Below are 12552 nucleotides of genomic sequence, written 5' to 3' on the forward strand. Positions count from 1 at the left end.
TCCTTACTAGGAGGTGTCTCACCCCGAATGTACGTACAATGTTTTCAGGTCCTTCAGGTAGCCATAATTAGCATGCTAGCAATCGGAAGCGGGGGTGTCATTAGCTACTATTAGTGCCTGTTTAGGTATGAGTTTTTGTAACCGGGTTGTCGTGATGGTTTTTGTTGACACTTGGAGTATATACGGTATTTATGGGAATGTATAACTTAGTACTGTATGGGTTCTTGCATATTAGTGTTGTATAGACTCTGGTTTGGTATGTTATATAGATAGATGAAACATTTTCTGTTGTGTAACTGATGAGTGTAGGGCATCTATGTACCCCACGGGGTTGGACCTTCTTATTGTATTATATCATGTATGTTTGAATTGATATAGAGACAGGTTAAGTTACTATATTCACACTTGGGACCCATCTGCGGGTTCGGGGCGTGACATCTTGGTATCAGAGCTAAAAAGGTTGCTAAGTTTTGTAAACTTGGTTAGATGTATTAAAGTGTACATACCAGAGTATAGGATGTAGGAAATGGCTAGTGTAGGTGAAGGATTGTGTTGTTGCTAGACGAGGACTCATTGGCGGTGTTCTGTGTCCTTCCTGGAATGATGATATCAGAAAGATCACGGCAAACCATTGATGCATTCATGTCAGTGTGACGAGACAAGCCTAGACCCGTGGGATTGGTAGTTAACATGATTAGGTGTTTGATTATGTTAACTGTGTACGATATAGGAATTCTAATTGATTCCTATTTTTTTCAAAATGGAGCGCAAGGATAATAACTTCGAGAATGGCTCCGAGGAGACAACGAGCGAAGAGTCTCCTTCTGTTTCTCGTGGTTTGGCGAGGCAGGTTATCCGAGAGATCGGACGGAGTGTTAGGAGACGCAAATGCTCTCCTACAAATGCAGGGTGTACCATCGAGAGGTTCACATGCATGCACCCTCTGACATTTACGAGAATACTTGATCCGATTGTGGTAGAAGACTGGGTCGAGAAGACCGAGAGGATTTTGGAAGTCCTCCACTGCACTAATAAGCAGAAGGTCTTGTACGCTACCTTCTAGCTGACTGGGGAGGCAGGGCATTGGTAGACTGAGGTGAGTTTGCTTGAGAGGCAGAGATCTGGTCCATCTAGTATGACGTGGGCCCGCTTCGAGGAGGTATTTTTTAAGAGATACTTCCCGGTCTCCACACGAGATACGAAGGCCGATGAGTTCTCCGGCTTGACATAGGGAACCATGATGGTGTAGAGGTATGCTGCCAGATTTATTGAGTTATCTTTGTTCACGCCGTACTTGGTTCCGAACAAGTACGAGAAGGCTCGGAGGTTTGAGAGGGGTCTAGGGAAAGACATCCGCTGTCTTGTGGGGATGCTACAAATCAGTGAGTTCTCTGTTTTGGTGGATAAATCCACCGTAGTTAAGACTGACTTTCAGGGAGATGAGGTAGTGCAGGATCAAGGGAAGAGGCCAGTATCTTCTGGTCCTCAGAGTGGTCCTCAATAGGGACACTTAAAGAAGAAGAAGAACTACAGTTCAGGTTATCGGCAGAATACCAAGTGGCAGAGTCATCAGGGGGATCCATCCTCCGCACCGTGCGCCAAGTGCCGTAAAAGGCACGATGGCGAATGTCAGTCATTCTGGGGAAATTGTTACAACTGTGGCAAGCTAGGCCACATGTCATAGAGCTGTCAGGCACCGAGGAGAGATATGTCTGCATAGAATTAGAACCATGGGAGTAATTTGATGCCTCGAGGAAACTACCAGGCAACCATGGCTCCGGTGAGGGTATATTCACTGACTCCAATGGATGCGAAACACGCTGGGAACGTGGTGATAGGTACCATCTTACTGGTTTCGAATATAGCTGTTGTTTTATTTGATTCGGGAGAAACCCATTTGTTTATATCTACTAGTTTCATGAAGTTATGTGGGGTTGAAACCCGAGCTACAGATGAGAGATTATTTGTGGCTACACCAACTAGGAGGGTAATGATCTGTAGTAAGATGTTAGGAAACTGCCCAGTTGTAATTCAAAAGAGACTGCTGCCAGCGAATCTTGTAGTATACGACATGTCTGGTTTTGATGTCATACTGGGGATAAATTGGTTATTCTCTAGTTTTGCAGTGATTGATTGTCGTAGGAAGGTAGTAGTGTTTAGACCTCCTGGGGAGCAAGAGTACGAGTTCGTAGGATTATGTGTGCGGTTGACGTCATAGGTTCTATAAGCATTATAGGTGAGGACGCTACTCTTGGACGGATGTCAGGGCTACATAGCTTGCGTGAAGGAACCGCCGCGGGATGATTGGAGACTCGAGGATATTTGGGTAGTCAACGAGTTTTCGGATGTGTTTCCTGATGATTTACCTGGTTTACCACTGGATCGTGAGGTGGATTTTGCGATAGAGTTGCTGCCGGGAAAGGCACCGATCTCTAAAGCTCTGTACCGGATGGCTCCAGTAAAACTTTAAGAGTTGAAGGAGCAGTTACAGGAACTACTTGACCAGGGTTTTATTCAGCCGAGTGTTTTGCCTTTGGGAGCCCCAGTTTTGTTTGTGAAGAAGAAGGACGAGTCCATGCGTATGTGCATTGATTACCGTGAGATTAACAAAGTGATGGTGAAGAACCATTATCAGTTGCCTTGTATTGACGATATCTTCGACTAGCTGCAGGGAACACAGGTCTTTTTGAAGATCGACCTACAGTCAGGGTATCATCAGGTGAGGGTTAGATTTGAGGATGTAGCGAAGACTGGTTTCCGAACCAGATACGGCCACTATGAGTTCTTGGTTATACGTTTGGTTTGACCAATGCACCAGCAGTGTTAATGGGTTCGATGAACAAGGTTTTCCATGAGTACCTAGACCAGTTCATAGTGATGTTTATCGATGACATTCTGGTATACTCGAGGAGTTTAGAAGATCATGAAAACCATCTAAGGTTTGTACTACAGATTCTGTGAGAAAGGAAGTTGTATGCTAAGTCGAAGAAGTGTGAGTTATGGTTGAATCAGGTCGTGTTCTTAGGTGATGTGGTCTCTAAGGGTGGTATCTCAATTGATCATAGCAAGATTGAAGTTGTGGTCAACTAGATGAGACCGAAGAGTGTGTAGGAGGTTCGGAGTTTTCTAGTACTGGAGGGTTACTACCGTTGGTTCGTAGAGGGTTTCTATAAATTGTCTGGACCTCTGACATAATTGACTAGGAAGGGGATGAAGTTTGACTGAACTAGTGATTGTGAGCAGTGCTTTCTTGAGTTGAAGCACCGGCTGGTTACTGCTCTAGTATTGACCATTCCTTTGGGGAATGACGGTTTTGTGATCTATAGCGACGCATCCCTAAAGTGTTTGGGATGTGTGCTTATGCTACAAGGTAAGGTAGTAGCTTATGCTTCTCGGCAACTTAAGGAGTATAAGAAGAATTACCCTATGCATGATCTAGAATTGGCCGTTGTAGTTTATGCATTGAAGATCTGGAAAAACTACCTATACGATGTTCAATATGAGATTTTCACTGACCACAAAAGCCTTGGGTACTTTTTGACACAAAAAGGAGCTGAATATGAGGCAAAGGCGGTGGCTAAAGTTGATCAAGGACTACAATTGCACGATCAATTATCACTTGGGGAAAGCTAATGTGGTAGCTGATGCGATGAGTTGGAAGTAGGAGCATGCAGCAATATCTACAATTGTAAGTTAGCATCATGTCAGACGGGATCTGGAAAGCCTTGGCGTGGACTTGGTGTCTGGTGATCATCAGGCTTTCATTGTTAGCTTGGTCATCTAGCCGACCTTGTTTGAGCGTATTAAAGTCGCACAGGTTAATGATGCGAAGTTAGCTAAGATTGTGGAGAAAGTGCAGCAGAGATTGGTTGCAGATTTTAACATCTCTAACAGAGGTGTGTTGAGGTTTGGGACCAAGCTGTGTGCTCCAAATGACGATGAGATCAAAAGGATGATTCTTGAGGAAGCGCATCGTTCTTTGTATATGGTACATTCGGATAGTACGAAGATATATCGGGATTTGTGTAAGTCCTTTTGGTGGAGCGATATGAAGAGAGATATTGACTGGTTCGTGGAGCAGTGTTTGATGTGTCAGCAGGTGAAAGCTGAAGATCAAAGGCTAGCAGGGCCGTTGCAGCCTTTGCCTATTCCGGTGTAGAAATGGGAGCACATTTCCATGGACTTTGTTACCGGATTACCACCAACACTTCATGGGTAGAATGTTATTTCAGTAATCGTGAACAGGTTGATGAAATCTGCTCACTTTGTACCAACTAAGGTTAGCTACCCTTTGAGTAGGCTAGAGGACCTATATGTACATGAGATAGTGAGAATGCACGAAGTACCAGTGTCCATTGTTTCATATTGAGATTCGAGGTTTACTTCTCAATTTTGGAAGAGCTTGCAGGAGGCACTGGGGATGAAGCTTGCTTTCATTAAAACGTTCCACCCCTAGACTGATGGATAGTCAGAGAGGACAATACATATCTTGGAGGATATCTTATGGGCTTGTGTATTAGACTTCGGTGGTAGTTGGATCCAGTTTATGCCACTAATGGAGTTTTCCTATAACAACAGCTTTTAGGCTAGTATCGGGATGGCACCATTTGAGGGTTTGTATGGTTGGAGGTGTCGATCTCCTTCGTATTAGGATGAGGTGGAAGAACGTCAGGTTCTAGGACTTGAACTCGTGTAGCAGGCATCTGAAAAGGTGGGTTTGATATGGGAGAGGATTAGATCAGCTTAGAGTCGATAGAAGAGTTATGTAGATGTTCGCCGCCATGAGTTGGAGTTCGAGGTGGGGGGTAGGGTATTCCTTAGAATTGCTTTGATGAAGGGAGTGATGAAATTCAGAAAGAAAGGCAAGCTGAGCTCGAGGTTTATCGGACCATTTGAGATTTTAGAACAAGTGGGTCCAGTAGCCTACCAGATTGCACTTCCCCCTGCGCTCTCGCGGATGCATGATGTATTTCACGCATCCATGTTGAAGAGGTACGTGTCGGATCCGTCAGATGTTATTAGTTACGAGTCTTTGGGACTTGGGGATACTTTGGCATATGAGGAAGTACTTGTTCAGATTCTGGACTGGAAGGTTCAGAAGTTGCGTACCAAGGAAATACCATTAGTAAAGGTATTGTGGCGGAATCACGCGGTTAAGGAAGCTTCTTTGGAGTTGGAGGCAGAAATACACCAGAAGTATCCGCAGTTGTTATGAATAGTAGTATTGATAGCAAAGTCAGTATAGAAATGTATGTATGTAGTACTCTGTTATCGTAGTAGTATTATGTGGTTAGTCTCTGGGAGAGTCTTGTAGTATTGTGAGCTCCCAAGACCGCGTATGTATGTAACCATAGTATTCCTCCGCCATAAGTGAGGGAATGTATGTATGTATGTATGTTTGTATGTATCATAATGGGGCTACATATAAATGGCCCCTGGTTCTTCTTAGAGTATGTATGTATTGTAACGGGGTTGCATATAAATGGCCGCTGGTTCTTCATAGAGTATGTATGTATTGTAACGGGACTGCGTATAATTGGTTGTTGGTTCTTCTTAGTGTATGTATGTATTGTGACAGGGCTGAGTATAAATGGCCGCTGGTTCATCTTAGAGTGTGTATGTATTTGGTAGTATGAATGTGTTCGTAATGAGAGATTGTAAATTTTGAGGACGAAATTTTTGTAAAAAGGGGAGGTTATAAGAACCCGAACAGTAGTATGTGGGTTAAATATTCGAAAGAAGGGTAAAGTGGAATTTTGGGCAAGCTTCTTCGATGAAGCCAGAGTTAGTCGATGAAGTCTCTTTTGTTCTTGGCGACGAAATTCAGTGTCTCATTGACGAGGAGATTCTGAGAGATTTTGGAAAATCTAGAACCTCAGGCTGGTTGACGAAGCCACCGTCTCGTCAATGAAGGTAATGGCGGCCTCGTTGACGAGAACACCAATTCGTCAATGAATCCACCCGAGTAAAAGGGCTATAAATATCCAAATGAGTTGCTTCCAAGTTAAGTTAGCTTAAAAAAAATCTCTCCTTCTCTCTCTAGTACTTTAAGCTCTCTCTCCTTTGATTTCTTGGTTGTTCGTCGCCTGATTCATAAATCTGACGTTACTGCGAGGATCAGGGAAGGATTCTCTACGTTTCTAGCTGATCGAAATCACATTTCGAGCAATCTTGAGTTTTGGGCCAAAATCAAGGTAAGGCTCAGTTTTCGTTTCTGTTTCAGAATATGTATAGTAGTACGGATTGTAAGCATGTATTGTGCTGTGGTTTGTAGGTTTTGGAGTCTCGCTTCGTAGTTTTGGGGACTGTAGAGTTCGTAATTAGAATTCAGGTTAAGGTAAGGAGATTCAGTTTATATCAGTTACTTTTTGAAATCGGGATCAGTAAGCTTATAGGCTACGATCGTATGTATGTTTTGGTATCTTATTTAGGGAAATTTATTGGGTAAAAATACAGGATTTTTGGGATACAGTTTTCAAGAAAATTTAGGGATTTCGAGTATCATCTCTACTTTGTTTGGAAAACCTTTCGTTTTGTTTAAACTGTATTATTGAGACGACTGTTATCTATATTTGTATAAGTTGTATACTTGAATTGAAAAACGATATGATTTGCCATAAACCAAATAAGTTTGGAATGTATGGTTGTATGTAATTGTTCCAGGTATTTGTAAAATAGCTATGTCGCGGCTAATTACTGTACACTGATGAGTATAGGAACGTGAGTTCCAAAATGATTCCAAGTTCTGTGAAATCGGCTAGGGGCGGCTAATTACCGTACGCCAAAACAACTATATGGCGGCTAACTACTGTACGCTGCGCCATGTATCGGTGTCAAAATCGTGGGCGAGAGTGTCCGTCTCTATATCCGAGGGTGTGAAATATCACTTGTATCTCGACTGGTCACTGAGGGGTGTGAGCTACACTGTAATGGCAATGTAATCGCTGTGAAGCTTCAGGTTTCATAGAGTAGTTGCGTACTAGTGTGAGCTACATCGTATTGGCAATGCAATGGCTGTGATGCTTCGGGCTTCATAGCATAGTTGTGTATTAGGGTGATGACACTGTCCATATGTTTGGGTATCGTATGTACTCGAATGGAGTTGTGAAAATACTGGAACTGTATGGAACTTTTTTTCAACTGCGTCATATTGTATGGTGTTATGTTTTACGTAAAATAACACTGGTTTGCCACACATTGATATAACCTGCTTTCTTCCCTACTAAGAGGTATCTCACCCTAAATGTACATACAATGTTTTTAGGTCCTTCAGGTAGCCATAATTAGCATCCTAGCAATCGGAAGCGGGGGTGTCGTTAGCTGCCGTTAGTGCCTGTTTAGGTACGAGTTTTTGTAACCGGGTTGTTGTGATGGTTTTTGTAGAAACCTAGAGTATGTACGGTATTTATGGGATTGTATACCTTAGTATTGTATGGGTTCGTGTATCCTAGTGTTGTACACACTCTGGTATGGTATGTTATATAGATAGATGAAACATTTTCCACTGCATAACTAATGAGTATGAATGTATATGTGTACGTGTATAGGGCTTCTGTGTACCCCACGGGGTCGGACCCTCTTATTGTATTGTATCATGTATGTTTGAATTGACATAGAGATAGGTTAGGTTACTATATTCACACCTAGGACCCATCTGCGGGTTCGGGGCGTGACAATTGCTAGATTAACAAGAAGTTAATAATTCACATAAGGAATTAAAAGAAATTTTAATAATGCAATTCACCCCCCCCCCCCTCTTGGGACAACTCCTTAACTTTTGATTGCTATCAGAGAGGGTTTGTAGCAAATCCTAACTAGTAGCTACATAAAGATCTATATGGCATACCTAGGAGTAGCTCCCTTTAGGGAGGGCCAATCATCTATTAGACCTCCTATCTTTTGTGGTTTAAATTGCACTTTTTGGAAACAAAGAATGAGGATATATATTCAAACCATGGATTGGAAAGCATGGAACGTTGTCACACATGGTGACTACATTCCTACTAAAACTGTAGATGGCAAAGAAGTCCTTAAAGAAGAAAAAGACTTGATCGACGTTGATTACAAAATGATACAATTAAACTTTAGTGCCATGAATGCACTATATTGTGCCTTGGATGTTAATGTATTTAATAGGGTTATGACATGTAAATCAGCTAAAAAAATTTGGGACATACTAGGAGTAACTTATGAAGGCACCATAGATGTTAGAGATAGTAGAATAGACATGCTCACAAGCGAGTATGAAGCTTTCAAGATAGATCTAAATGAAACTATAACAAATATGTATACTAGGTACGCTCACGTAATAAACTCGTTCAATGCTTTAGGAAAAAACATACTAAACATATGAAATGATTCAGAAAATACTTAGAGGGCTTCCCTCAATATGGGAACCTAAAGCTACAACAATTATGGAAGGAAGAAATTTAAAAAATACATCCCTAAATGAACTCATAGGATCTCTTCTCACCTATGAGATGACCATGAATGAAAAAAGTGGGAAAACTAAAACCCAACAATCAATTGCATTTAAAGCCTCAAACGAAAACTCTTGTAGTAAAGAAGAGATGGATGAAGATGAAGTAACCTTCATATCCAAAAGACTTGCAAAAATTCTTAGGAAGAAAAATAAATTTACTAGAAAATTTAGGGACTCGGAATTAGATGAAGAAGAAAACAATAAGAATGAATCAAGGAATAAAATCCCTACATGTTATAATTGCAAGAAAGTTGGACACCTAAAATCGGATTGTCCAAAACTTAAGAAAGATTCCAAAAGGAAAAATAAAAAGGCAATGAAAGCCACTACTTGGGACAATATGAATACAAGTAGCTCCAATAATGAATCAAGTGACCAAGAGGTTGCTTGCTATATGGCATGGGACGATGAGGAAAGCTCCTTATCCAAATCAATTAATGAGTCTTGTACTATTCATCTAATGATTCTGATGATGAAAGTATGCCTTCTTACAAAGAAATTCAAAATGAATTATTGAAGGTGCATAAGATCTTAGTTAATGTGACTAAAAGATACACATCATTGAAAAAGAAGAATGAAGGTGTAATTAAAGAATTAGAAAGGAAGAATGAAAAGGTGATAAAAGAAGTAGAAGACCTAAGATCTCAAAATCATAAGAAAGACATATATATTTCAGTAAAATCAACAAGGTGTCTCAAAACCAAGAAAAGGTGCAAGAAAAGGGTAAAAATACTCAAGACATAGAAATCGGTGGTCTTAAAGGAAAAATTGAAGATCAAGCTAAAGTAATCTACAATTTCACAAGAGGAAAATAGAACTTTGATAGAATGGTTGGTGTACAACAAATTACTTTAAATAAAGAGGGCATAGGGTTCAGTGGAATTGAAAATACAAAGAAAAGCAACCTCTGTATGGGGTACTTTATAAAGGCCTCCAAAAACTATGTGAGCACCTCATCTAATGGTTATACTCACACTATATGCTTCCTATGTAAGAATAAGGGACATATAAAATTTGAATATCCATTAAAGAGGAAAGATGTGAAAATTAAACAAGTTTGGAAAGTAAAAGAAACATCTCTTGTTAAACCATCCAGACCCAAGAAAGTATGGGTACCAAGATATAAGACTAGTTCATAAACCATAGATTTTAATTATTCTCTTATTAGGAGTTACGAAAGCTAAAATTATGCTAAAATGAAAAGGATTAGTAATGACTCAAAATCCTATAGAATTTAAGTTAACCAATCCTAAAAGAAATAAAGTGATAATTTTAAATATGCTCTAATAATAGACATGCTCAACTCATAAAATATAAATAGAAATATCTATCCTAGAGTTTTGATGCATAATTTGAAAGTCTATATTAACTATGCATATCATGTTGAATATTTCCGTTATAGCTAAAGGGATGAAAAAGCACAACCTTAGATGAACTATTACGAATACTTAAGGTTAAAAATATTTAGAGCATAACATACTTGAGATTTAGAAAATCAATCACTAATGAAGCCTATAAGTGAAAAATATGAATTACGGCTGATTAAAGTATTATAGGTGCAATGAACTTGTCTTATGCTCATAGCATATGGCTGACTCAAGAAGAAAAATTTTCCTTGATAAAATATATTGAAAATCATACAAAGATATTTGACATGTTGAAATGGAGGATAAGGATGAGTTTCCGAGCTTATTGATACTTAACATATTGAAAAAAATGAAAATAATATGTTGGCCACAATCAATGGATGAATTGTTCAAGGCTTATTTGTCTTGTATTGTACCTTACATATGCTTATTGATAACCTTCTTTATTAATGTCAAAAAGGGGATAAAGAGTGTTGAATTGAAAAATTATAATTGACATCCATAAGTAGCTCATGATATAATATTGCTATTGGTACCTATGAAATATATTGGTATCCATGAGTATGTTAGTCGATACTTAAGCATGGCAGCACATTTGTATTCATAAGCATGTTATGATATTGATGATATTGATATGCTATTGGTATTATTCTTAATCTTGGTATCCATGAGCACTTACTTGAAATAATTAATATTTGAAGCATGGCATGTTAAAATTTAAAACAATAATTGGTATTTTCATAATACTTCAAATGAAAGTCTGAAATTATTTAATATGAAATACTTTTCATTCAGGGGGAGTTAGACTTAATAAATAATGGTATCATGATTTAGGTAAATCATTGAAAATTATGATAAATCTTTTGTATTTTTTCATGTTACTTTGGAGACTTATTTTCTAATCTTTTTATGCATGATAAATAAAAATTTTTGCTTTCGGTTGCTCAATGCCTTAGTATTTATACATTCTTCTTGATATCTTACTCTTTTTGATTGATGTCAAAAGGGAGAGAAATTTTGGGCTAAAATTGAGTAGAATATGACATTCTTAAGTTGATTTATTGGTATTTGATCTTGAATAATGTGATCTTGATCTTAAATGATGCGACATTAATATTTGAGCATGATAATGATATTGAAATTAATATTGAACTTAATCTTGATATTGCAAATATTGTTAAGTAAATGCTTATTGTAAGGGGGGGGGGGTCTTTTTAAGACTTACTCAATTTTTTACTCCTTGTTTGTCATTGTCAAAAAGGAGGAGATTGTTGATCTTACAAGTCTTAAAATCTTGTTTTGATGATAACAAATCAGAGCAACTTAACATATTTTGTTAAGTGATGATATTTCAGGACACAAGTATGTGAATACAAGGTCAAGAGCTCACAATGATCATTGAAAGCTTATAATTCAAAGAAATATGATCAAATAAAGCTTAAAGAGTCAAGGTATGGATTCAAAATATGATCTAATAAAGCTTGAAGATCATGAGAGCATAGATGTTAAAGAGGACTTGCTAAAAGCTTAAAGTATGATGAAGCTTGAAGACAAGATGAAGCCAAAGAAAGACAAGCATGAAGAGTTAAGTGCTTAGAATGTCAAAAGTTCTAATAAGTCTTTATGTAAGTACTTCATATTTAAATATCTTGTGAAGTATGTTGAAAGCTCCTTTAGGGGTTATTCTTTGACTTAGAGACCTTATCCAAAATCCCAAAAAATGTTTTATAAGAAATCAAAGCAAAAAAGCAAAAGGACTACCAAGACGACTGAGGAGCACCCTCAGAAGACTAAAGAAATACCTCAGAAAACTGAAGAATTAGTTCTGTCAACTGAAGAATTTTCTAGAGAAATCCTGAAGAGGCAGTACACCATCAAAAGACTGAACCCTTAGTTCAATTTTCTGAGCTGGGACTTCAGAAGTCTGAATCTACAATTCAGTCGTCTGACCCTGTCTATAGTTCAAAATTTTCAATGTGTTAAGGAACATCAAAAGACTAAACTCGATACTTACAGTCGTTTGAACATTGTTTATGTCTAGAAATTTCAAATTTTTTAAATTTCAAATAAAGGTTTCTTGTGCTCCAAATTTTCTAAAAACTTGGAAGATGCTCTAAGTAATCTTGGGCAACACGAAATAACTTTTCTAAGCCTATAAATACATGATTTTGCAAATCAAATTACAACCAAGAACAAAAGAATTGAAAAATTTGTTTGTAAGTTGAAAGCTATCTTGCTGCTCTCTCTTGCTCAAATCTTCGCTCAATTGAATTATTGAATCTCTTTATTACTGATGACCATTCTCTGAGTTCCCATTGCTGATTTCTTATATGGAGAAGGAGCTTGGTGAAATTCTTACTTTGGCATCAATTGTATTTCAATTCAATATTTGAATATTGAAGTATCTAGTGTTTGAAATTATACTAATCTGCTCTTTGTGAGAGTATTATTGTAAGCAGATATTGTTTCTTGTTTCTTGATGACTCCAAGTTGTTTGATTGTTGGACCAACTGTGGGGTATCGCTTAGAGAGGTTTTGCTCTAGCCTATTGAATGAGGGACCAAGTGTGGGGTATCACTTGAAAAGGCTTTGCTTTAGTCTACTTAAGAAGTGTTTGAGCGTGGGGTATCACTTGTAAAAGGTTTTTTTCACCTGAAAAGGAACGATATAATGGAATCCTTTGGTGGTATTGGCCAAAGGCGA

The 12552-nt window shown here is 38.4% G+C and overlaps 1 pseudogene; it reads left to right on the forward strand.

The window, feature by feature from the left end:
* The first annotated feature begins 760 nt into the window (after positions 1-760).
* LOC131160829 (uncharacterized) overlaps positions 761-12552 on the forward strand; it is a 41946-nt pseudogene continuing 30154 nt past the window's right edge.

This window comes from Malania oleifera, chromosome 7 (genome assembly GCF_029873635.1).
Source record: "Malania oleifera isolate guangnan ecotype guangnan chromosome 7, ASM2987363v1, whole genome shotgun sequence".
In the NCBI taxonomy this organism is placed as follows: domain Eukaryota; kingdom Viridiplantae; phylum Streptophyta; class Magnoliopsida; order Santalales; family Ximeniaceae; genus Malania; species Malania oleifera.